Raw genomic sequence first — 24,269 nt, 5'->3', positions numbered from 1 at the left:
CCCTGTTGCCCATTTCCTCATTTATAAATTAACTGAAGAAGAAAACCACTCCAGTATCTTTGCCAAGAAAACCCCAAATGGGAACATAAAGAGTCAGACATGATGGAAATGACTGAACAACAACAACAAATATATTAGATTCTGGGGAAAGAAAAATAGTCGAGATCATCGAAGTAATTGTATTCTATTATGAAGGACTTATATACACAAATACACTCACATACATGCACCCCACATTTCATTCTTCATCTCCATTACTCTACCTAGTTTGTCCCCTATGTAGGAAATTCTCCCTTCTCCTCTGTTCTTGGTATTCCTGGCTCTGCTCAAGGCCTTACTCAAGGGCTGAGTTGTATGTGAGGCCACTTCTAATTCTATAATTGCTACAGTTTTCCATCCCCACTTCCTGAAATAATTTTGCATATATTTATATACATATACATATATGTGTGTGTTGTTTATATGAGATAAGTGTACATGAGAGTATGTGTGTGTGTTGAGTGTGAGTCTGAGTGTGTGTTATATGATAGAAGTGTACGTGAGAGTATGTGTGAGCATGAGTCTGAATGTGTGTTCTGTTTGTATGAGAAGTGTGTGAGTGTGTGTGTGAGCATGAGTCTGAGTGTGTGTTCTGTTTGTATGAGAAGTGTGCATGAGTGTGAGACTGTGAGCATAAGTGTCTGTGTGTGCGTTGTTTGTATGAAAGAAGTGTGCATGTGTGTGAGAGCTTGAGTCTGAGTGTATGTGTTGTTTGCATGAGAAGTGTGATTGAGTGTGTGAGTGTGAGCATGTGTTCTGTTTGTATGAGAGAAGTGTGCATGAGAGTGTGAGTGTGTGTTCTGTTTGTATGGGAATGCATGAGTGTGAGTCTGAGAGTGCTTTCTGTGTCTGTATGAAAGAAGAGTGTGTGTGAGTCTGTGTATAGTGAGAAAGAAGTCTAGAAATGAAATACCTGTAACTGCAGGAATGTCACCTCCAATCTTAAAATGCTCATCCTTTAAAAATGTTTGAACATTCATTTTGGTTACGGCATCAATCAAAGCTTCAACTAAAGAAATCCAACATAATATATGCTTCAATTTCAGCAAAGTCATAAAGTAACAATGTTTTTACTTGGCATTTTTTTTCTCTTTTTTTTGATGGTACATTTTTTAAAAAAGTTTTCTGAAGTGTTTCATGCCTAGCCATTTGTAGTCACTGGTCCTCTTCAAAAACAAAGGATAAACAATAGCAGTATGGCAATGGGAAAAACTGCATCACAAATTTATAGAAGACAGCTTTACATGCAATCCTGAAAAATGACAGATTCAGGGCTGTAGAATCTATATTAAGTATTACATATACTGCATAAAATAGGATCTGACAAAATGCACCATAAGTTAAATGGCATCTGGTTAGATTACAGTTTTGCCACGCTGGATGTCAAAAATCACACCTAACAATACAGTGTTAAAATAGCGAGGTTTTAAAAATAAAACATCTTGCTATTTTGCAAAAGTGGATTTTCATTTTAAGATCCTTTTGGGCTAGGTTAATTTACAGAATGATACTAGCAAAGACTCTTTCCCCCATAGAAAATGTCTTAGGGTACCCCCAAGTCAGACATCAGATAAAACTTCACAAAACCTTGGTTGGTTTAGGATCCAGAAAAAAAGTGTGAGGATTTCATATTGTGTTAGGAAAATGTGGAGCAGGAAAAGAAAAACACCCTAAGATGGTTTGTCATCTGGAATACATTAAAAAGGATCAATTCTTAGTGAATTCAAGATAATATATAACTGAAAAGTTTAAAGACAAATTTAGGTGCATCCTGGGTAAAATGTTTAAAGGTAATTTAGGGAAGAGTGTGTGGTAAAATTATGGATGACCTTGGAAAAAAATCACAATCCTTCTGAGCCTCGGTTACCTCATATATAAAGTGAGTTGTTTTACCTAGAGGAATTCTAAGGTCTCTTTCAGCTCTAAATCCTAAGATTTTATGACCTTGAAGTGATTAGAATACATGATTAGAAAAGAAAGTAAAAATGCTTTCCATCAAAACAGTGTAGTTATTTAGTTATTTAGTCCCAGTTTTTACATTAATGAACTGTAGTGTTTTAGGCAAGTCACTTAATGTCCCAAGGTCTCAGTTTTTTCATCTGTAAAATGGATTAACACTTGACCTATCCTCTTCATAAGTTGCTCCATAAAGATCAAATGAAATTCAAATGTGGAAAGTTTCTGATGTGCTTGCCCCAAAAGGCTTCAGATTACTAAGAGCTAAAAGAGCTATTAGAACTCTGGAGACATTTGTAGGGACCCATCTCGGCTTCTTGGAAGCAGTTCAGGGATAATTGAAGCCAGGATACCCCTTCTCCTGCCCAGAATTAAGATGGCAAAGGGAAAGGGAAGCAGATCCAGGGTCAGGAGACACTTGGGAGAAAACAGGCTCTGAGGCTTACCACAAGTGCACATCACCTTACTCAAGGTTCATCAACAAAATGGAGATAATTCTAGCAAAATTCTCCCTCATAAGGATGGTGCAGTGTGATATTCCTGAAGGGTGATATTATCAAAACTCCCCTGGTGCCAATGGGTACAGGAGATGAAACGATTTTGATTAGCCGAGATAGAACAACAGACCACAGCTCCGTCACCCAGCCAGCCCTCATTGTGACCCTCCTATCCATTAGGACAGGGTGGCAGAGGATAGCTAAGCTGAAGGAAAGCCCACAGCAAAGGGCTTGTCCAGTCCCAAGGTACCCATCCTCAATTCACCACACCTCAATAGAAACCTACAAAACTAGGGGTTTTTGTTCCTTTAGGCAGTCTGCTTACCTATGGTGTGGGGGGGCTTCCTCACTGGCTAACTCAATATACCCTTTTTGGTTTTAAATTTATGGTATTCAGTTCAGGTTGCAGTTCAGGGAGTTTGATGTGGTTCTGGTTTGTTGTGGCAGACATAATTGTGCCAACGCCATCCAAGCCTTTTGTGTACAGAGTAAGAGTGCAATATGTTCATTTTTCATAAGTCATTGGGTGTTAATGCTTCCATGACTATTTGAAAAGCTTATGACTGTCTTATACTTATCTTCTCTTTAAAGCAAAAGCCAGTGTTCAGGAATTAAGTTCCAGGCGTACACAGGTAACTTAAATGATCTAATTATGTGTGTGCGCATAATGAAGGACACTACACTCTTCAAGTACTTGTTTCAATTACATGCTTTTCTATGTAATGGTTAGCATTAAAAAATTTTCTAAGAGAGTTCAAAACAAACATATATATACATATATATATATATATATATATATATAAACAATCTAGCCTTTTAAATAAAGTCCTTTTTGAAAAATAGGTATATTGGCAAAAGTTAACATTTTAAAAAATTATTCTAAGGTAAATCCTCATTAATAGTAACAAGATCCTATTTCTAGTAGAATCTCATACTTAGCTCTAACTGGTAACTTGCTTCTTTAAAAATTTGGTAAATAGGGGCGGCTAGGTGGCGCAGTGGTGGGGGGTGGTTAGGTGGCACAGTGGATAAAGCACCGGCCCTGGAGTCAGGAGTACCTGGGTTCAAATATGGTCTCAAACACTTAATAATTTACCTAGCTGTGTGGCCTTGGGCAAGCTACTTAACCCCATTTGCCTTGCAAAAAAATCTAAAAAGAAAAGAAATCTGGTAAATACAAAATTCAGTGTTCTTCTATTGTAGCTATAAATGCAGGGAGCCCAAAGTAATTTCTCAACAAAACTGAAAGTCCCTTCTCTCAGTTCTCTGCTCAAGTTGGAGAAGGTTGCTCTCTCTTTAATGAACCACACTGAATTTACTAATGTGACTTTTCCTAACCTTGAAAATGTGCAATTACTTTTCAATCTGAAAATTATCATGCTAGCCTCTTTTTAGAATAATAAAGAACGCCTCTTTATGAAATAATGGGTTTTTATTTGTTTTGATCATATTCAAGAAATAATCTGGAGTTTTTTATATTCTCTAATTTTTAAAACTCAAAATTAATTGAAATCAGAGAATATTATATAATAAATGAAGCCATTTAATTACTATCACCGAGATTTTTGTGGTTGCTTTGTGAAACATAATAGCTTTACAGGAGTTCATCTTTACCTTGATATTGAACTTAATTGACATTTGTTAGCTATATTTTTGTATATGGTATTGCTATCCATTTAGAAATATCAAGTACTATACATTCTCTTCTACTATAAGGAATCCTAATTCTGTTTCAGACTTAGAAAATATTTACAACCAAAATAATACCTAGCTGAAAATGTTTAGAAAATATTATAGTCATGTTTCTAGAAAAAAATTTAGTACTGTTGTCTTTAAGCATAGCTCAACTCTAGAAAAACAATAACAAAAGATGGCCGGCCAATCTAGGCAATAAAACGTGACTCTGATCTATGTATATTTATGTTTCAAAGCCAACTACTCAATTAAATTTGGATTATCTATTGGTTGTATTTTCTACACTTCATTTACAATATACTTAAGATGGCTCTTTTTGTATAGGAAACATAAGGACTCTGCATCACCAAATAAATAATTTGATGATGATGCTTGCCCTTTCATTCTCGAAGAAGACCATGACATCAAGGAGGTGATGCTATGACAAGCACATGAATTGGATTTGAATGATGAGGGGGCAGGGGGGAGGGTCACTGTGCTAAGTCACCAGCCTCACCTTCTCCTCTAGTGGCCAGATATGAATTAGGGCAACTGGAGATGGTCCTGGATGCCAGGCAATCAGGATTAAGTGACTTGCCCTAGGTCAAACAGCTAGTAAATTCTGAGTTCAAACACCTATTCTTCTCACTCCAAAGCCAATATTCTATCCACTGTGCCCGGTGACTTCCCAGAAACAATTCCAGCCCCAAAACCAATGCCTAACTAACAATGCAACATCTGGAGGAAAACAAAAAGACTGTTAATTGTATTCCAAGAAATTAATTATTTAGAAAAAGAATATATCTTCTAAATATCCCTTACAAAAAAATATCAGGTTATCTAAAGATTGCATAATATCCTTTTCCCCAACTACAACATAATCTAGACTATTCTAAGTTTATTTTGAACAAAGAAGTTTGAATTTGTTATCATGTCTTGTTATGGAAAGGAAAAATCTTGAAGTCCAACAAAGAATTTAAATAAGCTTCCCTGAAAGGGTTAATTAAAACAAAGACCCAGTACTGGGTTTTTTTTGTGTGTGTGTGGATATAATTAAAGTCATTCTGCTCCAAGAGCATCACACAACCAAGGTTTTCAGAGTTTTTACCCCTTTTTCTTTTTACATTTTCTTCTTAAATTACTTTTAATTTTAAATCACCTTTATTTTCATATATATATATATATATATATATATATATATCCCTTCCCCTTCTCCTCAAATACCTCCCCACCAAAGAGTATTCCCTTAAAATAAAGTATGAGGAAGGGAAAAAAATTAAGCAAAACTAACCAACATATCAACCGAGTCTGCCAGCAGATGCAAAGTTTCATACCCAGTCTCCTAATTCTTCAAAAAAAAAAAAAAAGACCTAGTTCATCTTCAGGGATAGCCTTAATGGACTTCCTCCACTGGTCAGATATGAATCAGGATGACTAGGAATGGCCCTGGATGCAAGGCAATCAGGGTTAAGTGATAAGTTTTCTCAACTCTAGCATGTCTCAACTCTAGAAAAACAACAAAAACAAGAGATGGTCAATCTAGCCAATAAAAAGTGAGTGCCTCTGATCTATGTACATTTCTATGTTTCAAAGCCACGGTTCACTCCTGAAGTCTCTAGAAGAGAACTGTGCTAGACCTGTAGGTATATGAATAGAACCAATAGTAGTAATATTAAGGCAATAGACCCTGTAATCTCAGTTTTAGCTATCTTTTCAACAAATCTGTCTCCAGGATTGCCCACTAAGAGGTGTAAATTGTAAGCACAACAGTGGAGAAAAAAAATACCTTTCATAAACCTTGAGAGTAGACATGTACCTTTCTGAAAGTATCTACTGGCTGTTTTCCTAGAACATGCCAGTTACCTAAAGTGAGAAGCTATAGCCTAAAGCACATCTTTTTTTGCCATTTATTTCAAGTAATGGATAGTCTTTTCAGTTCAGTAATGGAAAGTTTTACAAGACATAGTACAATGCAAATTCACAATGCTACTTCATTATATAATCACCATCTTCTCAGTTACAGCCTTCTGTAAAATGCCATCATATATAAAATATCTTAAGGGATCACCTGAAGAATATTTTGTATTCTTGGTAAAAGAGTATTATATATTAAAGCAAGGTTTCAAGAAATCTTATTCTAATTGCTTAGCAAGGTTTATATATAAATGTATTAAATATGAAACACTGCACATACAAAAATGAATATGAGAATCCCTGCCTTCACAAAATATGAAGTCTTGGTAATAAGAGCAGAAGAAGGGATAAAAGATATACACAAATAACTATAATACAAGTAAAAATCATTACTGTTTGGTATAAATTAAATCCATAAATATTTGTGAATGAGTTAATATTAACTAGGCAAAATAATGGCATGGAAGATTCAAGAGCAATATTACTTCTTCCTGGGAGAGATCAGAGGAGTTGTTAAAAAGGAAGTGGTTTGAGATTTGGGCTTTGTAGTCAGAGAAGGATTTCAACAGGAAAGAGAGGGGCTAGGGGAAAAAAAATTTGCTACAGGCATGAAGGATTATAATGTTTAAATGTAAAAGCAGGGAGGGGGCAGAAAGGAACTTTGGAAAAAGCAAGCATATTACTTTGGTTACAACAGAATGCACCAAGAATTCCATAAAATCGAGCTGGGAAAAAAAAAGGTTGGAGTCAAACTATAGATAGAGGTCCTTGAAAGCCAAAATAAGGAGCCTATTCATTCTGTTGGCAATGGAGAGTCAAAGATGATTTCAGAGCAATACGGATGTGACCACAGTAGTATATTAAGAAGATTGCTCTGGAAAAGGCATGATGGATGGAGACAAAGAAAAGAGATAAGGGACAATTATAACAGTATAGGTGAGGGAACATGAGGGACTAAATGAGGGTGTTAGCTGTGAAGTAGAAGGTGAAAGGGAATTAGATGTGAAAGAATGCAAAAGTGAAAATAAAAGAATTTTACAACTTAAGGATAAAGGGATGAGGGAAAAAAGAAGAGTCATAAATGATACCAAAGTTCCAAGCCTGAGAGATGGTGAGAACAGAACTATTAATGGAGATAAAGGGATTAGGAGAAAGGTCAAGCTTCAGAATATAAAATGGGGGACTCCTGTTTTAAACATGTACCCTTTAAGGAAATGATAGAAAATGGTTTAAAAAAAACCCCAAACTGATAGTTGTAAAGCAGAGCACTGAGAGGTCAGGGAAGCCAGAGAGATATAATCTGGGAGACATACAAATAGAGGGGAATCACTGAAGGCAGAGTGGACAGAAACACCAAAGGAAAGGGTGCAGAGAAAGAAGGCCAAAGGAGAAATCCCACTTTGGGAAAGGAAGGAAGAAGAGTGTCAACAACGACTCATCGGATCACAGAATCTGAGGTTTAAGAGCTTGAAGTAATCACCACACCAGCCCCTTCCTTTTACATAAGGAAAGAGATCCAAAAGAGATTTACTGACCCTACCTAAGGTCACACAGGTCTGGCATTCAAACAAAAGTGCTCCAACTCTAAAGTCAACCATAACAAATGCTGCAGACAGGACCAGAGGAATAAGCAGGTCAAGAAGTCAATAGAAGCAGGAAGGCATTGTTGCAAGAACACTAGATTGGGAATCAGAGCACCTGGGTTAAAATCTGTGTGGGGCAGTTGGGGATGTGGGGATGGCTGGCCCCTTCTCCACAGAAGGGAAGGCTTCCAGTCCCAGCACTCCAGTGCATTTCTGCTTGTGGTTAGCAATTGGTCAGCAGTTGTTGCTGGTGAAAAGGTAGATCCCTTCACAATAATTTCTCCTCTTGATAATGCCCATGGCAGCTGATCAGGAAGCCAATCTGAATGATTTGGGGGTACCGCTACTCTCAAAGGTCCTAAGTTGTCTCTATCAGAGCCAGAGGAGAGATCATGGTCAAGGTGGTGGCAGCAGCTGACTTGCCTGGCTCATACAGCCTCCTGTCTCTCAGGGTACCTTGCTGTTTCAGCAGGCTGGCTCACCTGCATGGTAAATACCCGTTTGTTGGTAATTGGTGAGGATGCCTAACTGCTTTAAATCCTTTGACTCCTATGATTTGACAATTAGGAGGTCATTATTGACCTCAGACTTCCAGCAGCATGGTGGGAATGGAAAAAAAGTGGATCCATCCCCAAATCCTTTCTGGGAAATACTGAGGAAAGTGGGGTTTATAAACATTTCTATATAATGGCAAAAATTGTTAATGAAACAACCTTATGTGCAAAGTGTAATGTAAAGGTTTTCACTGTACTACACTTTATAAAGTGAGAAAGAACCATTTACTGGAAAGCACAGATAATAGTTCAATATGTTGCTATGACAACATCCCTTTTCATTAAAAAAAAATGCACAAAAGGGTATTAAGTAACTATGTCTCAAGTTATTAAAATTCAGTCTTGATTTTACTCTACTCAGCAGATTATATTCTATTCAACTGACTCAGGGGACTGAACATCTGATCTGTAGTATGGCAGGCAAGGTTTTAAATAGGAGGTGAAATGGGGCCATTTTTGCATTTCCTTGTTTCTGTCCTTCTGTTCAATTTCCTTATTTAAAAGACAGAGTTTAAATTAAAATAAAAATATTCCTTATTACCAAAGATAGTGCAAAATGTATTATAGCATTTCTATACAATTGCTTCATTCAAATAAAATAATGGATATTTCAACATAAATATTGAAATTTACTCAAGGTAACCTTGTCATTCCAATATCTATCTCTAATCCCATGTGCTCAAAGGATATTTGGATTTAAAGGCATAATCTGTTCAAAGGAGAAAATGGGAGTATTATTCTTGGTGCACATTTTTCCCATTTTGGGGGGTTATTTAAAAGTTTTGAGGGGGGAAGCTAGGTGGTGCAGTGTATAGAGCACCAACCCTAGAGTCAGGAGGACCTGAGTTCAAATTCAGCCTCAGACACTTAATAATTGCCTAGCTATGTGACCTTGCCTTAAGTAAAAAAATTAAAAAAATTTTTTCTCAATTACATGTAAAAATGTTAACATTCATTTTTAAAATTTAAATTCTAATTTCTCTCTCTCCCCCTTCTTGAAGCAAGAAAATTGATATGGATCATAAATGTGCAGTCATGCAAAATATATTTCTATATTAGCCATATTATATTAAAAAAAGAAAGTAAAAAGTCTATTTCATTCTGCATTCAGTTCTTTCTCTGGAGGTGAATAACATTTTTCAAGTCCTTGTCTGTCTTATATCATTATGTTGCTGAGCAGTTATTCATACTTGATCATCATACAATATTGTTACTGTGTACAATATTCTCCTGGTTTGCTCACTAGTTCATGTAAGCCATAACAATCATATCCCATGTAACTTGTCAAGTCATACTCCAACTGATTTTTAATTCTTTGCCACCACAGAAATAGCTGCTGTAAATATTTTTGAACATATAGGTCCTGTTTGGAATACAGAACTGGTAGTAGTATTGTAGGGTTAAAGAGTATGCATGGATTCATAGCTCTTTGCTTCCCAAAATGGTTGCATCAGTTCATAACTCCACCAACAGAGCATTAGTGTCCCATTTGTCATTGTCCTTTTCTGTCATATTAGCCAATCTGATAGGTCTGAGATTGTAGCTCAGGGTTATTTTAATTTGCATTTCTCCAGTCAAAGATTTGGAGCATTTTTTCATATGATAGTGACTTAGAAAATCTTTTCATGACTATAGCTTTGACTTCATCTGAAAACTAACTGTTCATATCCTTGGATCAATTGGGGAATGACTCATTCTTAGAAGCTTGACTCATATATTTCTCCATATATGAAAAATAAGGCCTTTCTTGCTATAAAGTTTTCCCAGTTTCCTGCTTTTCTTATCTCGGTAAGCACTGGCTTTGTGCAGTAATTTTTTAATGTATTCAAAATGATTACATCCATAATACTCTCTATTTCTTGTCTTCCCTTATCGATAAAACTGATAGTTAAAAGTCTTTCCTTATATCTAAATCATGTGTCAATGACCTCTTGGTAAAAAGGTGTGCTAAGTTATTCTAGATCTAGGCTCTCTTTTTCCAGCAATTTCTCACTCCATCGCTATGGTTTTCTACAGTACACCTAATCTAGTCTAGATATCTAGCACAAGATATTTAGCACAAGATTGGTTTGATGATTACTACTTTGAGATCTGGTACTGCTAGGCCACTTCAATTTTTTTTTCATGGATTTCCTTTAACCTTTTGTTTTTCCAGGTCAATTTTGTTATTTTCTAGCTTTAAATAATTTTTTGGTAGTTTGGTCTGGTTATTAACTTAGGAGGTTTAGCAATTAATATTTCTCCACTTGTTTAGGTTTTACTTTCTGTGAAAAAAGTATTTTGTAATTGTTCATACAGTTCCTGGATTTGTTTTGGCAAATAGACTCCAAATATTTTATATTATCTCCAGTTATTATAAATGCAATTTATCACTGGTTGCTGGGTTTTGTCAATTATATCAACTAGCTGAGTACACAATGAAAAATTTCTAAATAATGTTACTCAAGGGCCATTTGTTAGGCCACTAGAGTAATATCCTGATCCTAACAATCAAGGATATTGATGTGCTACAATAGCAAACAAGAAGTTAACTTCCTCAAATCCTTGCTGTTGTTTCTTTTTAAATCTGAGTTTTAATTCATGTGCCACATTCTTCTATAATCAATAATTATAGACTTAGAAAAGAAAAAGCTTCAGCTGGAGGCAAGGAGCCTCAACCACACAATGTTAAGAGCCAGGAAGAGGCCTGCTGTCTTGGTCAAATTCCCTCCCGTTACAAATAAGAAAACTAAAGCCTACAGAGAAGTGACAACACTAAGGTCACAAGGCTATCACACAGCATAGCCAGGACTTGCTTCCAATCTTCAGACTCCTCATCAAATACTCCCACATCAGGATGCCTCCATTTTCCCCACACCCACCCTTCTCCACAGCTCATCTTTATTCCTCTTTGGGACCTGGATTAATAGTTGTAAATAACTAGTTTATATGATGATAGAGAATATGGAGTCTCTGGAGGCAAGGACCTGTGTTCAAATTCCACCCCTGAAAATGACCACTTACTTATAACCAGGGCAAAGTCCCTTAACCTTCCTATGCCACAGTTACCTCATCTACAAATAAGAGGTTTACAATTAGACTAGTCTCTAAGAACCTTTAAAGCTCCAGATCTATGCTAAAATCACCAGACTTTTCTCAGGATTTATTAAAGAAGCTTCAACTGAGGAAGTGTATTTCCTGATAGAAACGTAGGATGTCACTGCACAAATAAAAACTCATGAACCAAGGAGAGTCATTGTCAACAGATATAAGCATCAAAGTATTAAGAATACAAAGGATTAGTCAGACTGCCAGAGTCTAGAGCGTTTGTGTAAGAAGCATTATGTATGCCTCATCTATATGTACATAGATATTTAAACATCACAAGAAGAAGGGTCTATAGTTGCATTCAATATAAATTAAATAGTGACCACCGAGTTCTTCTTTTGGTTAGATTCACTACTTCTGAAAGCTGGTACTCTAGCCCTTCCCAAAGAAACTTGCCAAAGAAAACACAGAACTGGGAATCTCTCTTCCCCATAAGCCAACACCTGCAGTGACCACAAAGATTCCCTGTAGTCTTTTTGTTGTTGTTCCTTTTGATGTGGCATTTTAAACAATATTATCTCAACAAAAACATATATATCCTAGGAAATGGCTTTGAAAGGGTACCCAGTATCATTAAAGCACATTTGAGGGAGCAGAAAAGTCAGAGGGTTAAGGAGTTAATTTGATAAATGACTGAGTAACTTTTTCCCTGCAATAACAGCTACTCTATACTCTGGAAGCTTCCCAGAGACCTTTTGTCCTGACCACTACATGAAGGAAGTAACGATCAATAAGCATTTATTTATGAAGTGCCCTCCTTGTGCCCTACAATGAGCTAGACACAGGATACAAATGTACCACGCTCAGATGAAGTCACCGAGTAGTCATACACATGGTTTTTTTGTCAGTCATTTCTGCCATGCCCAACTCTTCATGACCCTACTTTGGGATTTTCTTGGCAAAGATATTGGAGTGGTTTACCATTTCTTTCTCCAGATCATTTTACAGATGAGGAAACCAAGGCAACAGGGTTGGGTTCAATGATTTGTCCAGGGTCACACAGCTAGTAAATATCTGAGGAAGGATTTGAACTCACTAAAGATGAATCTTCCCAATTTACAGGGCTGGTGCTCTGTCCAGTCTCAATTAATAAAGTCAGTGATGAAATTTGAACCCAGGTCTCTTGATCCAGAGTACAGCACTTTTTTTCCCTTTCAATGCAACACAGCTTTCATCTTTAAGGAGTCTAAGGGGGGGGGGGCAAGCTCTCTGCTGTACTCAACTTTTAACATGTCTGGTAGGTAAGTTAAGCCTCTGCTGCATTTTATTATAAAAATGACAAAGACCACAGGACAGGAGCCTCCTCAAACCCATAAATCTTTCCCTAGGAACCCTCAACCAGTGTCTGGCACATAGTATCCATCAAATAAGAGCTTGCTAAGTGATGATGACATTGACTGTCAGAAATTCCGGTCAGAAGCCATTCTGAGTTTTCAAGGGTTTACATAATCACAGCAGAATCACAGAACTTTGAAGTTTTCTTTCTGTCATGAAATTTAGGCATTTTAGCTAAAACTGTATTTTTCCAATATATTTTATTTATTCAAAAGAACCAAGCAGAGATTGCATCACAATATGCTTGTCCTCCACTTACACAGTACACACAGACCTCTTGTAATCACGCCCTCGAGACAATTAGGAAGCAGCCAGTCCCAGTGGGATGCAAACCCCAGCAGAACAGCAAGCCTAGCTCCCTCTTCATGCTAGGTTCTCCCAATTGAATGCTAATTCCTTGAAAGCACAGACCACTTTCATTTTTCTTTGTACCCTTTGCATCTAGAGCAGAGGGAAAGAGGTGGCTCTGTGGATAGGGGAGGACCTGACTTCAAAACTTCAGCCATTTAATAGTTGAATGACCCCAAACAGGTCACTTAGTTTCTGTCTGCTCAGGATTCTCTTCTCTAAAATGGAGAAAATAGCTCCTGGCTCACAGAGTTGTGAAGATCAAAGAAGGTAACAGAGTTTACTTGTTTTAAAGCACTCTGTCAATGCTATTAAAACATTATCCAACTAAATACTAAGGGCATTTAGGGAAGGGTACAAGCATCTAGAGGAATAGGATGAGGTTCGACCAAATCTTCTACAAAGTGAGGCAGCAAAGATATTGGATGGGCGAAGGGATGTCGTATATGGAGACCAGCAGGCTGATCTTTTTGCTTGGATTATACAATGTATGAAGGAGAATGACGTATGGCAAGTGGGAGATGACGCTGGAGCACTCTGCTGTGAAATCACCAGGGTTCAAATACCTCCTCTAAATGCCTTGGCCTGGGGCAGCTAGGTGGCATAGTGGATAAAGCACCAGCCTTGGAGTCAGGAGTACTTGGGTTCAAATCTGGTCTCAGACACTTAATAATTACCTAGCTGTGTGGCCTTGGGCAAGCCACGTAACCCCATTTGCCTTGCAAAAACCTAAAAAAAAAAAAAATCCTAAATGCCTTGGCCTGTTAACTGTACTTCACTTCACTTCCATGAGGGAGTTGATGACTTCTTCACTTCCTATCGGCTCTCCTCCTTCAAAAGGTTTTTTTATTTTATGTTAAAGGCAACTGGAAACCATTTGGGCTTTATGGCATGGTCAGATTTGTGATCTGAGACTATCAAATTAGCAACTGTGTAGGGCAGCAGTTCTCAAACTTTGGGATTTCAGGACCCTTTTAACACTTAAAAATTAAAAATTCCTGGGGACTCCACCAAAGAACTTTTGTTTCTATGGGTCATATCAATATTTACTCTACTAGAAATTGAAACATCTTAGCACTATTGTGAAAATAAGTTTTGGACTTCCTGAGAGGGCTTTCAAGAACCACCCCTAGTCTCTAGACCACCATAATTTGAGAACCATGAAAGTAGAGAATGAATTGAAGGGGGAGATACAAGAAAAAGGGAGATAAGTGACAGTAATATAGGCAAATCCTTGAACAATTTGAATATACTACCTCAAATGGAACTTTTTAAAAAGAGTTTTTTGGAGTTTTCTTATTTAAAATATTTTTGTACGTTTTTGAATTTTTTATCACCTATATTTATCACCTTAGTACAAAGGTGACATTTTAGAAAAAAAGGAAGAAAAATGAAAATATTTGGCAAAATTCATCAATACATTGGAAAAACCCAATCTTATTAATGTTCCACACTCATGGATCCCCTTTGTCTCCTAAGAAGTTCAGAGAAATTGGATAAGTCATTTAATTTCCCCAAGGATCAATGTGTCTTCATTCAAGCAGTGCTTACTTTTCTTCTTATGCCCTTGAAAAGGGACCAGCATAATAGTCATTTGATGCTGGTTAGTATTTGACTCAACTAATAATACAAAATGACAACAGGTAGCCATGGAGACAAGTGGTGGAACCAAAAAGCCCCAAAGTTTCGAGATCCCCTGCCACATGAACCTCCAATATGAAGCCAAAACCACACCACAACCAATCTCTTTCCCTCCCTACCCCCATTAGAAAACATGATTCTAGGCTCAGGGTCTGGTTACACAGACACAGATATTTCCTGGACTTGGTTCTGGTTCTGGTTCCAGTGGGCTGTCTCCCTAACTCTGTGGTGAAGCCCCAGGCAAACCAAAACCATAGAGACCTTTCTCTGTCATTTGAATTTAAATATTCTCTATTGGGTAAAATGAGGGGTTGGGGGCAGACTGAATTTCTACTCCATTTTCATAATGTGGAAGCAAAGGAGGCATAACTAATAGGGGAAATCACTCCAGCCCTGACACTTTTGGAAGCCACCCAATAAGAGAAACCACTATAAGAAAGACAGAAGTTAAAACATATGTTCACAATAAATACAATTAACATTCTCATGCAGTTTCATGAACCTGTCCCCAAACACATGACTATATAAACTTTCTCCTCCAAACTCTCTCTCAGGTTACTGTGACACCACTGTGACTACTCTTGTGACACCATTTTGTGTTATTTCATCCCTCTTAACTTTTTTATCCCACTTGAGATTTCAGATGTTTATATATCAATTTAATACAAAACTCTCCCAATAAATTTTAACTAGATTTTACCTTCTTAAAAATAGCTGCAGGAGGGGCATTTAGGTAGTACAATAGGATAGAGCACTGACCCTGGAGTCAGAAAGACCCGAGCACTAAATAATTTCATATATATGACACACACACACACACGAAATATGTACACATACCAGCAGGAGATTAGACTAAATAAGGAGTGGGGAGATTTCATGTCCCACAAATGTTATTACTGACCCAAGCCCCAATCTCCAAGGTCTCCACTTAAACAAAATACCTCAATTCAAATGATTTTACTTAAGCTGAAAATTTTTTTTTAAAAATCAGCAGTAAGTCTTGAAAATTTTTCTACATAGTAATTAAAAAAAAATTCAAATCTGAACTCAGACACATAATAATTACCTAGCTGTGTGGCCTTGGATGAGCCACTTAACCCCACTGCCTTATAAAAACTAAAAAAATTAAAATTTTTTAAAAAATTTAAAAAAAGATTGCTTATTGTATCAGATTCTGAGCCACAGTGAAAATAATCATCACAATAAGAACATAGGCTCCCATGTGTTGACATAGTACTTTGATTTCCACTGAGCACTTCTCTCACCACAATCCTCTAAATGATCTTACAACTAAAGCATTAAGGGACCTACTCCAACCCCTTACTTTACAAATGATGAAACTGAGGTCCAAGGAGAGCAGAGGAAGTGAACAATGAGAGATGGATTTGACCCCAGAGTTGATGTTTCATCCTTTGCCCTGCCCTGCCTCTTTTCTTCAAGAAGAGTCAGGAGGCAAATGGATGTGCCATCAAATTCCCAAACTCACAAACTATTCAAGTTATATAGAGGAATTCTTCTCCAGCTAAATTCTCGATTCCAATTGTGTACTAAAATCACCATTTTACATACAGGAAAACTGAGAATCAGAAAAATGAAAAGACTGCAAAGTCTCCAGCTAGCTTTCACAGGCCAAGCTTCAAACCTTCTCTTCTTACACCAAGTGCAGGCTTCTTTCAGGTCTGCCATTAGTATACCCCTCTGGAGAACCCTGACTGTCCTTAGGTTCCTATGGAAGCCTACCTGCTCCTTTAAATATAATGTTATTTCAGCATCCTTTCTTTTTCTGAGTTATTGCAATGTGACAGACTGTTCCATTTGCTCTGGTTTTGCTCTTTATCAATGGGACTTTCCAACATACTATTATGACTTAAAATAAGAATAATTTGATAAAGACCTAGTTTGTAAAAATAGAGGTAAAACTTTACAACTGTCAAGAAAACCAGTAAAATGTATTTTGAAGTTTGCTACTGGAAAGGGGAGTCAGTCAACAAGTATTTTATGAAACATTTCCTATGAACTAGACAATGTAATGTGGCAGGCATACAAAGAAAGACAAAAACAAAAACAAAACACCAGCAACAACAGTTTATGCCCTCAAAGAGCTCATATTCTAAGGGAGACAACCTTCAAACAACTACAGACATATGAAGAGGTAGACAGGTGGAGGGGGGAAGGGGAAGAGAGACAGAGACAGAGAAAGATACACACACATACATTTATGTATATATGTAGTATAAATGGGAGGCTATCTTAAAGTAGTCGGGGGGGAGGAAGTACTGGAAAAAATATTTCTTGTAGAAAATAGGATATAAGCTGAGTTTTAAGCTGGGGAAGGCAGGAGAAAGATGAAGAGGAAGAAGTCATCAATTACAAACACATCAGTGCTGCTGAATATGAAGAGGAAAAGTAAAAGAAGAATGGAAAGGTAGGAGGGACAGAGCATTCTTTGTTTTCTTTTTATTATGGAGATTATAGGGAGCCCACTTGTAATCTGTAGGGAGGATGACATGATTAGACCTGCCCATCAGGAAAAATCACTTTGACAAAACAGTAGATAGAGAGCATTAAAACATATACACATCATTATACATGGACTGGCCATCTCAAACAAAGCAAGTTCCAAACATGTTTTTGGTAGAGGTCACTACCAATGAAGCTGACATGTGTACAACTAGAACAGGATACTCTCTCTCTCTCTCTCTCTCTCTCTCTCTCTCTCTCACACACACACACACACACACATACACACAAACTTTTTTTGCACATAGATTAAGAAGCTCAATCAAATTGAGATGTGTGTATCTATCTATCTATTTATCTATCCATATGAGAGAGAGAGAGAGAGAGAGAGAGAAGACAAAGTCAATGAGACAGTGGGAAGAGAAACTCTTTTCTCATCCAGACACAGGGAAAAAAAAAACTTAAAAAAATCTCACCTGCAAAAATGGAACTTGTTAACCAAGCAAATCCAGGCACCACCTACGTAGTACCACCATAGTAAATAGACTGGAGAGTGAGTGTTTGTAAAGTGATCCTCAACTACACTTGCTGGGAACTGTACAAAAAGAGCAGCCTCTTTCTAACGGACCGTCAGCACAGAGGTGAACACTGTGCAATCTCCCGGATGCCTTGCGGTTACCACTGTACTGTGTATATGTGTGTGTGGCACATGGAGCCTCCTTGTTCTGAGTGCCCTTTGTTCTACTGCTGATGAGCACCCTTGATATGGAGCCGCTTCTTTGTGTTTGGAAAGAAGCTTGTTTGAAGACGCAGCATGCTGATTGCAGAAATTATGCAAACTTTGTGGCTTTATAAGCAGTTAATTCTGAAATCCCCAAATACTACAAATGGCAGGTCAGCACCTTGCAAATTAAAATTTCTTTTCTAACAGCTGGATTGTTGCTGCTGCTGTTATTTTAAATTTGGATGGGAACATAAAAAAAAGGACAGGAAGAAGTTTGCCAAAGAATATAAATCATGGCAAAAACAACTGTGAAATTAGAAAACTATATGAAAGACAAAAGAAAAAAGGGAATAAAATCAAAAGATAAAGCAAGCATATTTGTAAAACAAATTTAATTTTTCCTATATCGTCAAGATAAATAGATTTTTATGGACAGTTGTTTCCCTTTTTTGCATCCTGCTATTAAGAACAGCAGGTGAGTGATTACACTTTGTATCATAATCCAATCTTGATTTTGAATAATTAACTGCTGATGAGAAGCTAAAAATACTAAAAACTAGATAATGATAGCTAACATTATAGCATAAAAGGTTTACAAAGCACTTTACAAAAAGCTCATTTAATCCTCACAACAGCTTGTATAATTATCCCCATTACAAATTAGGAAACTAAGTCATATAGCAATTCGCCCAAGGTCATTCAGATAATGAAGTGTCTGAGGTGGAACTTGAAGTCAAGTTTTCCTGACTCTAGGCCATCCCTCCTCTGTCTACAGTCACTAGTTGCCAAAGATCAGTGGAGGAGTCAGTTCTGGCAACTTTCTGCTCTACCCCTACCAACTCCATTTATTTACAGACTTGCTAATATTGTGGCTACTACAGACCATGTCTTGGTCTCTTTCCCCTTAAAACTGAAAGTGACATTCAGTGTTGACCAACATAATGTAAGTTCCTTAAAAACAGTATTTTTTTTCTTCGCATCCCCAGCAGTGGCTGATTATATATATAAAATCAGCCACTGCTGGGGATGCAAATACATATATATATATATATATATATATATATATATATATATATATATATATATATATATATATATATATATATATATATGTATTTGAGTGTTTCAAAAGTCTTAGTGCAGTTTAAAAAAATGGTCTCTGTTGTTCTATGTCTTTCATTAATATTAAGCAGGTTTGTTTGGGATATTTTGCTTTTGAACTTTTGATTTGGGAGTTCAAATGTAAACTTTTTAACTAATACAGGTAGAATAAATTATTTCTTTGTTGATTACAAAAAATAAAGGTACAGTCTTATGTGAGGAATGTATTTAGTATTCAACAGCCCAGGAATAACCTATCTTTTGGAACACTTGTATGTATATATGTAAATGGCCTCAAGGTCTCTTAGCACATCAAAAGGCATTAAAAATCCTTAATAATTAGCTTTGGTAATAAAAAAAAACACACACATAATTAGCTATTAGCCCTCCTTCAACTCAAGGAGGACCAGGCTGTGTGAATAACAGGTACTCAAATATTTGTTGAATAAAACTGACTCTCTGGCAGTTGCTCACACATAACTCTCCTTCTAGTGGCAATTATATAATCTTTTGCCTTTTATACAGGACTTATGTCTGGAATAAAATCCTCCCCCCCTCCTCCCTGGCTCTTGAAATCTCTTGTTTGCTTTGAAACTACTTGAGACATTCTCTATAGGATTCTTCTAGTTACCAGTGCCTGTCCTCCCAAAATTTTACCTTGCATTTATTTTGTATATACGTATGTTTTCTCCCCAGCTAAAATGTAAGCTCCCCCAGGGTAGGAGAGTTTGGTTTTGTTCTAGTCTTCTTTTCTTTTGTGTAACTATTGATTTAAGAATCCAAATGAAAACACAAGTGAATTTGTTATGATGAAAAGAGTACTGGATTAGTAAAGATCCCTGGGGTTCTAATCTCTGTTCTATGACTCTCTGTACCTCAATTTCTTCATTATGACTATAAAATTCTTGAACTACAGTAGGTTTTCCCATTCTAATAGTATGAAAAGTGGAATTATGTACTCTATATAATGTTTTTCCCTTGAGATTTCCCCTTTTAAATATGGAAGATGAAGTTAAAGGTATGGGGAAGAATAGTTTCAACATTATGATCCTTCCCTGTCACTCTCACTCTTTACAACATTCCTTTTTTTTTTACATTTTCACTCTCATGTGCAGAAGTAAAATTTAAAAAGACAATTAATGGCAAAGCAACTTGGAATATAACTCTTCCTCAGGTGGAATTTGATTTCTTTGCCATTTAGGACATTTAGGACTTCCTTTCAGATGTAAGGCTTAAGTAGGGGAGAATCTTTAACTTAAGTTTCCTATGTCCCAGTCCAAAGCAGAAAAAGTATAAAAAGGCAGAAACAAAGGATTTCAAGAGCCAGGGGTGAACAGGGGGAGGATTTTATTCCAGACATAAGTCATGTACAAAAATAAAGACAAAAGATTAGAGAGTTGTGTGTGAACAAAGGTGAGAATTGTGAGGAATGAGGCAGGAAATGAAGCATGGGGACAGCTGATTAGCTCTCCCCTCTGCCACCATAACTAGTAGTAAGGAGCTTATTCCATGAATAAAGGTTCTTCTGATAACAAGGCAGTTGATTTAGGAGGGGGGCAAGATAGTTGGAAGTATTTGTGGCAAATGAACTACTATGCTGGAAACAGAAATATTCATTTTTAAAATGTTCTCTTTTATAAGAAATAAGCCTCTATGCATTTCTGTGTATTTGCAAAGTCCCATAGGCATGTCATTTAATTAGTCACCATTTTGATATAATAAACTGATTTTAAAGATAAATGCATAGAATAGCATTAGTCCCACTTATTTTAGGAGACAGAGTTCAACCTGATAAGCCCAGATTCCTTCCTGCCTTCTTCTTAGCCAGATGACTCATGCATTGTCTCAGAAGCAGTGCTATGACTTCTAAGACATCCTTTCCATAGTGAACATTATGTTGTTTATTATATACCTTCCTATTTTCATCATCCTCTTCTGTCGTGCTGAGGATGCCTGTGAACAACAGTAATACTTGTTTGAAAATGAAAAAAAAAGGAGGATGAAAAGCAGCAGGATAGGAGGCAAGGAAGGAAAAAAAAGAACTGACAGAAAGGAGGAAAAAAAGTGCTATATGGGAAGAGACGGTAGGATAAAAAAATAACTGAACAAAAAAAGCCAAGGTTCAGACCTTGAATGAAACAGGGTGAATGAAACAGAAAATTTAAGTATTATTCTGCCCCAATGAACATACCATCTCAGTTTTTTTTCCCCCCTTCTGAAAAATTTTTTGGCAATTTTACAGACTGGAATGGAAATGGCAAAGGTACAGGAGGTGAAGCACGCTGGCCCCCTCCCCTTAATTATTCAGTAGTTAAGATCCTGCTATTAGCAAATTCTACTTTTTAAGGCATCTATATAGCCCAGAGCATGCCAGGTGGCAACAATCCACTAGCCTCTCTCACTGCAGTTCTGTGAAGTCCTGCACATAACTGAATGAAAACATTCTTCAAATCTTGCCCCATGGCCACAAGTCCAGATTTAAGTTGGATAGGGAATCCAAAATATCACTACTAGATGGGACAAGGAAAAGGAAAAGCAGGTTTCAACTAACAGACTTCCTGTTGTTTTCTAATCCAAGCAACAAACTGTCTTCTTATTCAAACCTACTATTGACTTCTTTCTTCATACAAGTCTCTTTTCCAAAATGTTTTCTATTGAACTCATTTGTTTTCTTCTCATTGCAAAGACCTTCCGTCACCTCAAATTTCGTGTCAACTACTTGTAGTTGCTGCTTTTACTACAAAATTATGTAGAACAATTCTTCTAATAATAACTAATAACTAAAAGTAATACTAGCTAGTAAATATCAACTTTTTCATTTAAAAAAATGCTGATGACCACTAGCCTAGGAAAAAGGGTAGTGCTGTAACTTAGCATACACTTTTCTGAACAAGAGGAGGCTTACCGACACATCTGCCTGAATAAGCAAACACAGATTAAGGAGGATGAGATACTGGTAAATAGTAGATAAGGATAAATTTCTACATTATGATTTTTAAAATTGCTTTTAATGATACAAAAAAATGAAATGTTGTCATTTCAAACTACACATTTTTAGTCTGAAACTTCCACAAATCTGAAGTGTCTCGGTCTCTCCCTCTCTTTCTGTTTCTGTCCCTTCCATACAAATATGCCTCATGAAGCAGGCTCATGCAGGGGACATAGACACATGCATGCATACACACACACACACACACACACACACACACACACAAACACACATACAAACACATAAGTTCAGTGTTGAATAAGACAGGCTGCTACGGAGCTAGATGCATTTGAGAGTTAATTGTGAAACTGCACTGTCCAGCCTGGATTCACTGTTGACCACACAGCCTATTGCTTATGTAAAGCCAGAAATGTCTCTTCTTCAAAGGTTCAATACAAGTGGCAGTGCTTAGGGACTGTGAAAGGTGCAGCAGGTTTTGCTCCGCCTCCATAGCATCCAGTCTACCCCCTGATAAGAATACAGGGAACACCACCATACTATTTTTAATCTGGCATTTTAACTTGCTCTGTGTAAAATATTATAAACCTATGATACCAAGCATTACCCAAAAGATATCAACTGACTCTGTCTTAGCTTGGATGGCAAAGGACACAAAAGTGCCCTGCTTCAAAATATTCTGAGCTTCAAACCTAAAGGAACATATAAGTAGAAATTAATGTCAATGTGGTCATGCAGCCGAAATAGGCAGAATTCACCTTAAACCCCTGAGATATTACACATTAAGGTATTGTTTTTTATTACGCACTATTTTCTGCACCAAGTTTTGCAAACAATTTGCTCTGGAGGGCATTAGGTAGCTCAGGATAGAGAAAGGAACTACATCTTCCACATTTTAAAAAAACCAAACCCAACACTCCTTTGTTCCTCAATGTCTAAGTACAACAAGGACATATATCAGTATCACAAAAGGCAATACACAATGAAATTTTAATTAAGATGAAAGATTGTCACCCAGTAGATCTAATTGTACTGGATAAAGTCATGCTAGAAATGGGTGTTTTAGTGGGTGGAGGATATGCCTGCAGGTTGTTGACAATTTATTCATTCAAATACCTAGGATGCATCAGAAAATGGAGGATTCATAAATGGATATGGGGAAAGGAAATGGGGAGAAGAAAGAGGGAACAAAATTAAAAGGATACAGATTATATTAGTTTACAAGAAAGCAGTCATGTTCAAAAAATCCTGTTCATGGTTAAATTATGTATTAGATTTAAATCATAACAAAAATGCATTATAAACAATATCTTTAACACAATATTAGGACACTGAAAGCAACAAATCAAGGTTTCAGCATGTTCTGAGGATTGGTAAGAGGGATATTCTTTATTTTTTCCTTTTTATTCTATTTTCTTTGACATTATTTTATTTTTAAAAAGATAGCTTAACAGCAGTTCATGTGGAAAACCCAATGGGAAAGTAAATAGTAATCATTAAATTTTAGATGCAGTTTATATTTGTGCAGTGTACCAAACAAAAGCCTAAGCCTGAGTACATGTCAATTTTTCTGCCTTTAACAAACGGGACAATCTATATCTCAAACATGATTAAATTGCTAGGAGCACAACAAACAGTTGTCATACTGCATTACCAGATTTTTCAATGCTTTCTGTTCCATCAACAGAACGCCTACCAACTGCAAAAATAACCACTGCCAAAGCTACACGAGGCAATTACATAAAATGCTGAAAAATTATTGAATTGAAAATTATCAAAGTATAAAACCTGCTCACCCTGGAAGGTTTACCAAGGAAAAGGGAGGTTTCATTTGTATGGATTTTGTTTTGCAGTGGTAAGCATGTTGCAAAATAGGCACTGAACTCTGTAGAAATTTAACAAAGCCCAAAATTACATTCCATTTAAGTTCTTTTTTATACTTATTACTGATCATACTAGACTTCTTTTACTGAAATTTAATATGTGAATGTTATGACACAAAATTGCCAAATAAATTCTGAAATTATTTTAAATCACTGCAACCTTAGATAAAAACCCCTTCCCCAGAAAAAAAAAAGTTAATAGTGGGGGGAGAAGGGGAACTACAACACCCTGAGTTTCCTTATTCTCAAATTAAGGTACATCAATGAGATATACTTAAGGGTTATGAGTTCTTTCCCTTCAAAATTCCCTTTCTCCCCTCAAAAAAGCATCTCTTTCCATCTGAGTGATAATCCTACAAAGTTTTTAAGAACAAAAATCAAATTAAAAAAAGATGAGATTAAACCATGCAAACATTCCTACATTTATTATATCCATTCCATATCCATTACAATGAAAGCTTTTGTTTACTTACATGCTGTATACAATGCAAAAGTTCAAAGAAATCTGCTCCCAAAGAACAAAGTG

The 24,269-nt window shown here is 36.6% G+C and overlaps 1 protein-coding gene across 21 annotated transcripts in view; it reads right to left on the bottom strand.

Moving 5' to 3' along the window:
• The window catches only part of TIAM2 (TIAM Rac1 associated GEF 2), a 338,837-nt gene that overhangs the window by 31,568 nt on the left and 283,000 nt on the right, over positions 1–24,269 (bottom strand). Inside the window, exon 1 of one of the 21 annotated variants that reach the window (XM_074187899.1) lies at positions 17,565–18,782. The exons of the other annotated variants lie outside the window; for them this stretch is intronic. The gene's annotated coding sequence lies outside the window, so the exon portion shown is untranslated. Of the gene's footprint in view, positions 1–17,564; positions 18,783–24,269 lie in introns of those variants that run through there. 21 annotated transcript variants of the gene reach the window in all.

Source organism: Macrotis lagotis, chromosome 5, assembly GCF_037893015.1.
Source record: "Macrotis lagotis isolate mMagLag1 chromosome 5, bilby.v1.9.chrom.fasta, whole genome shotgun sequence".
NCBI lineage: Eukaryota > Metazoa > Chordata > Mammalia > Peramelemorphia > Peramelidae > Macrotis > Macrotis lagotis.
Note: the sequence above shows the minus strand (reverse complement) of the source record. Positions and strands in the feature narration are given on the sequence as shown.